Genomic DNA, 5,869 nt, shown 5'->3' on the forward strand with positions numbered 1-5,869 from the left:
TGACGCCTTTGGTCGATGTTCGGCTGTTTGCCATGACCAGTTTTGCCGCAATAACTACAAATGGCCGCCTGCTTGTCGGTAGTGATCAGGGCTCTTTTGTTCTTCCAGTTTTTGTATTGGCTTGCGCCATGAGCGCCTTCACTATCGAGCAAGGCATTCTGGGAGCGTTTCCCTGCTTCCTTGGCCTCTACGAAAGTGAGAACTTCCTCCAAGCTCATGTTCTGATTTTGATCGCCGAGAATGTCCTGTTGTATATCTTGATCGGCGAGTCCCCGACATAGGACGTCGCGAACCATGTCCTTGGTGTAGTTGACATCAGTAGGGGGATTGCATGAGCATACAACAGAAAACTTGCAGATCTCAGCTTGACCAGCCAGACGGGCTGCGTAGGTACGAATTGGTTCTTCTCGGTCCTGTCGCATGTTGTGGAGGTCGACGCGGGACACCATAGTATTCTCCTCTCGGACAGCAAGGGACCGAATAGCTTGTAGTATAGCTGCCTCGTCCTTGATTTCAATGCGTGGGTTGCTGCGGTGGAGGTCACGTCGTAGGTTATCATCACAACATTCAAGGAGTTGAACGCGAACATCATTGCCGATTATCTGGGTCGCTGCCTTGTAACCATCCCATCTTCTGGTGAAATATTGCCAATCTTCGCTGGTACCGCCGGTTTGGATACGAGGACGGCTGACTTTGTCCGGTTTGGCTGGTGCAATGGACGTGTGAGTCATGGCGTGGATGGAGAGCTGGATAGCAGCAACGGCATTGTCAGTGCTGTCAGTAACGTAGACACAGCTCGGGAAGGGGCAGACTGCAGCAGGCATCTTCAGATGAGTTGATTGTTCATAAACAAGAATGTATCAATTGAATGCAGGTTTATTAGCAACAACGATGAACAATCAATCTGCAAGACAAAGAAAGCGATGGTAGATATTAGAATAAGATAATAGATACAGAATATGCAAATAACAATGCGCAGTATTACACAAGATGAGAACGCAATAGAGAACAGCACCATACAAGAGTTGTCTAGAAGTAACATATCATCAACTTATCGAAGTAACATGTCATCAAGTTGTTGAAGTAACATCACCAACTTATCGAAGTAACATGTCATCAAGTTGTTGAAGTAACATCACCAACTTATCGAAGCAAGATGAAGTCCCCAATGAGGTTGAAAAAACCCCTCGTTAATGCTTTTTATTTGCCCTTAATAGGACTTTTCATTGCTCGACACAGAATATGTCACATAATTTGTGTCTCGGAAAACCGTTATATTCGATTGAGAATTCATTTCGGAAAGATTGCATGAATCATTCGATCCATCAGCAGAGATTACTTCATTTAAGTGCTCGATTAGCAAATAAAAGGCTGAATAAGATAAATGTTCCTAAACACCAACAAGTTCAAGAGCCCGGATAGCTCAGTCGGTAGAGCATCAGACTTTTAATCTGAGGGTCCAGGGTTCAAGTCCCTGTTCGGGCGAACTTTTTATATATTTTTAAATGGAGTCGATGTTGTGAAGCTTGGAAAGCTTTCACCGAGCCTGGGAGGCAAAGACCTTAAAAATTTCCATGCTGCTTACCAATTTGAGGAAATACGTTAAAAAAGGAAAGCACGAACAAAACAGCCATCGGCTGGCAACCATTGCGCAGGCTCGATGTGTCGAAAATGGGGTCCTCTCATGTTGAGGATTCCTCATTGCAAGATACTCATTCTCATCTCCATTAAATGCGTCGTTTTTATTACTTTTTTCTTAAAGACTAAAGACAAGTTGCGATGTTGTGCTTTGTGTGTTCACAAAATTATTAGGAAGGTGTGTCGAATTGCTTCTTCTGGGTAATATTCTCACATTACAACTAAAAGTCAATCGTTTCACGCTCCTGCTGACGTCACAGAACTGCAAGCCTGGCCTCAAGTCTTCCACAAAGATAATCTTCTTTGGTGGAGCATAATAAAAAGCACTCTTCATCTTTCTTCAGACACAGAAAATATCCAATGAAATCTCTTGTGATTTCTCGACTCTCTTCGGATTCCTGTCTGGGTCAGGTACATTGACCTACCTTCGTATGAAATTTCCTTTCCCCCACTGACACTGCCTTTTGATTGTGATGTCTCAGAAGTTCCATGACCCCTCCTCTTCTAACCCTTTCCTTTATTCTCATGTTTCTTTGTCAAAGGGATTAGATTAGATTGGAGCATTTTTCGGAAAAAACCTACCCCCCCCCCCCCCTCCCATTTATTCAAGGTTAATACAATCACCAAGGTTAAACATGAAGCGACTATGATGCACTTTTATTGGTGCATTGCCAGTTCTTCACATTTGAAGTGAAAGCATGTGGTAGTTTTGGGTTCGTGAATAAGTATATAATTTATTTTTCTTTTTACTTTTTTGCCTTCATATTTTGAAGGACGTAAAGCTTGGCCCTTTCCTTCTGCCAATTGAGAACAAGTGAAAATAGAGATTCCTAAATTGTGTAATGCATTTGGGCCTGCAAAGCTGCATTTGGGCTGCATTTGGGCGATAGTCATAACATGAGGTGTAGAAAGACAGGAAGCACGATTTAGATAATCTGACATGCAAAGGACCAGATGTGGATCCATAATTTAATAATAATAAATATAAAAACCGAAGGGAGTTTGAGGATGAAATGCATAACAAAACGGAGGGTCATTAAATAGACATATACACTACATGACCAAAAGTATGTGGACACCCGAACATCGAACATCTCATTCCAAAATCACGGGCATTAATATGGAGTTGCCCCCCCCCCCCCTTTGCTGCTATAACAGGGATGCTATAACTCCTCTGGGAAGGCTTTCCACTCGATGTTGGAACATTGCTGTGGGGATTTGCTTCCATTCAGCCACAAGAGCATTAGTGAGGTCGGCACTGATGTTGGGCGATTAGGCCTGGCTCGCAGTTGGTGTTCCAATTCATCTCAAAGGTGTTCGATGGGGTTGAGGTCAGGGCTCTGTGCAGGCCAGTCAAGTTCTTCCACACCGATCTCGACAAACCATTTCTGCATGGACCTCGCTTTGTGCATGGGGGCATTGTCATGCTGAAACAGGAAAGGGCCTTCCCCAAACTGTTGCCACAAAGTTGGAAGCACACAATCGTCTCGAATGTCATTGTATGCTGTTGTGTTAAGATTTCCCTTCACCGGCACTAAGGGGCCAAGCCCGAACCATGAAAAACAGCCCCAGACCATTATTCCTCCTCCACCAAACTTTACATTTGGCAATATGCATTCGGGCAGGTGGCGTTCTCCTGGTATCCACCAAACCCAGATTCGTCCGTCAGATGCCACATGGTGAAGCATGATTCATCACTCCATAGAACGCGTTTCCACTGCTCCAGAGTCCAATGGTGGCAAGCTTTACACCACTCCAGCCGACTCCTGGCCTTGTGCATGGTGATTTTGGGCTTGTGTGCGGCTGCTCGGCCAGGGAAACCCATTTCATGAATCTCCCGACAAACAGTTGTTGTGCTGATGTTGCTTCCAGAGGCAGTTTGGAACTCAGTAGTGAGTGTTGCAACCGAGGACAGACGATTTGTGCATGCTACGCGCTTCAGCACTCGGCGGTCCCGTTCTATGAGCTTGTGTGGCCTACCATTTCGTGGCTGAGCTGTTGTTGCTCCTAGACGTTTACGGTTTTTTTTACAGTCACGTTTACGGTTTTTTAATATACATTTTCATTGAGTGCTTCATTTCATAGTTTTCAGTCATAGAAATTACAAATTTCAAATGCTAGATATCGATTTAGGTTTTTTTCTTTAACAGGTGCTTTTACAGTTTTTTTAGGCCGACGTAAATTTACATTTATGGACACTTTTTCATTTTTTCATTTATGGACATTATTGTCATGTTTATTTCATAGTTTACAGTTATAGAAATTTGCAAATGCTAGATATTGATTGAGGTTTTTTTTTTTTTTTTACGACGAAATTGGTGGTCAGGTTAGGTCTGTGACACGGATGAATTGATTCGATTTTCATGAAGATCCGAATCCGGATTAGAGAAATTTTAAATGATTCTTCACCATTGATTGATCGGGCCAAAAACGATATGTAGCACGACATCTCAAAAAGTTGTGGATGTTTTATGACAAACCTGGTGGATGATTGGTTAAGGTTAAGGGATCTAAACAAGCTGATTAGATTTTGATTTAGGTCCAAATCCAGATCAGGCCTATCAGTGGGATACAAAACGTAGACTTAATCAGCTTTGGCGGAGGTATGCTCTCTACCGAGTGCTGTTCTGGTTAAATAATGTGATGTATTTTTTCTAAATGACCCCATGGATCCCCTATTCTGGTGAGTGAACATCAGACTGGGTATTGAATCCTCGCTTGTGCACCAGGGCAGATTCTGGTGAGATGTTTGTATTCAACTTTCACAAGAACTTCAGGATTCACAGTTAATGATGTTCATTAATTATCTCATGGGGACCAATTAACCCTCACATTGAAGCAATTGTTTTCCCCCTGCTGGATATTTGGCAGATCAACAAACAGGCTCGTCCTCCGCCATTGCTCATGTTGTACTTGTTCTTACCGCCACCTACTGACCATTCTTTTTTTTATCGCATAAAAGTATTTTTTTCTCGACAGGAGGTTTCTTTGACATCATACCGTGTCAGTGTGTGTCATTCGTACATTGCTCCGTCACAAGATTTGAAATCCAGATCTACAATCATGTATGGACAACGTAGGCCTCAATGAAGGCCTGCTGTGGAATCGACTGCCATTTTGTTAACCCGAGCAAAGTCGCCACTTAAAAAATAGAAGAGTTCGCCAGAACTATCTCTAGTTTGTAGTTAAAATACAGAAAGAGGACGAACAAGAAAACTTTGAGATCTAGGAGGTCATTGGGTCTTATCATGTCACTCCAGTTTCCACACCACATGGACGCCATTGATGCCAGTGTTGCACACGTAGGGGCACCGAGAAGGGGTAACCCAATTCCTTCAATGTTTTTGTTTCATAAAATTATTGGTTGTACCCAATTCTCAGTAATACTTATAATGAGGATATTCTAGAGGTAGTCACACTTGCTTCTAAGGCCGAATGGACAGATTCGAACGAAACTTAGTGAACAGGTTGGGTGCGTGACAAGGCCCAAATTTGATTAGACTAGCGGGCCGTCCAGGCCGAAGTACCCATCTAGGCCCACCTTCTGGTCGGCCAGGTGTTGCGTCACATTCTTGGAAATGCACTTTATAATGTTTGTCATTTCTGAAATAAATTTTACAAGCAGTAGCAGCCACCTGTTAAAAATCAATGGGCCGAGATGCTTTGAATAAGGTAATCTCTCTATATTATAAAAGAAAGTTTTTGTTTGTTTGTCTGCGCAAGCTAATCTCCTGAACGGTGAAAGATATGAGGAAACCTCGAATACAAAAAATGTCGGTACGGGCCCCGGGAAGGTTATAGGCAAGGTAGCGAGGCCTGTCGAGGCCGCTTCGGCCGGGCTGGGCCCATTTCACAAAAAAAGCTGAGCTGAATTGTCATACTCAATCTTCTACGGCCGCGAGTAAAAGCTGAATTATAGTAATAAATTCATTCAGAAAGAACCCGGGCAACGCCGGGTGCTTTCGGCTGGTCTACTATATAAGAGAGATGTCTGTGTGTGTGTGTGTGTGTGTGTGTGTGTGTGTGTGTGTGTGTGTGTGTGTGTGTGTGTGTGTGTGTCTGTCTGTCTGTCTGTGTGTCGCCATTTTTCTCAGAGATGGCTGAACGGATCTTCGTCAAACTTTCAGAGGTTCATCAGTGAGTGCCTGGGAGTGTTTTAGACAACAACAACAAAACAACATCAAAAAAAAAAAAGGATCGTTTTTTTGGAGTTAAAAAAAAAATTGCTCGA

The 5,869-nt window shown here is 43.1% G+C and overlaps 1 non-coding gene across 1 annotated transcript; it reads left to right on the plus strand.

Annotated features, from left to right (window-relative positions):
* The first annotated feature begins 1,412 nt into the window (after positions 1–1,412).
* Positions 1,413–1,485, plus strand: TRNAK-UUU (transfer RNA lysine (anticodon UUU)). Its single transcript has one exon. It is a non-coding gene; the product is annotated as a tRNA-Lys (tRNA).
* Positions 1,486–5,869: the final 4,384 nt, after the last annotated feature.

The sequence above is a fragment of the Myxine glutinosa genome, chromosome 10 (genome assembly GCF_964187855.1).
Source record: "Myxine glutinosa chromosome 10, kmMyxGlut1.1, whole genome shotgun sequence".
NCBI lineage: Eukaryota > Metazoa > Chordata > Myxini > Myxiniformes > Myxinidae > Myxine > Myxine glutinosa.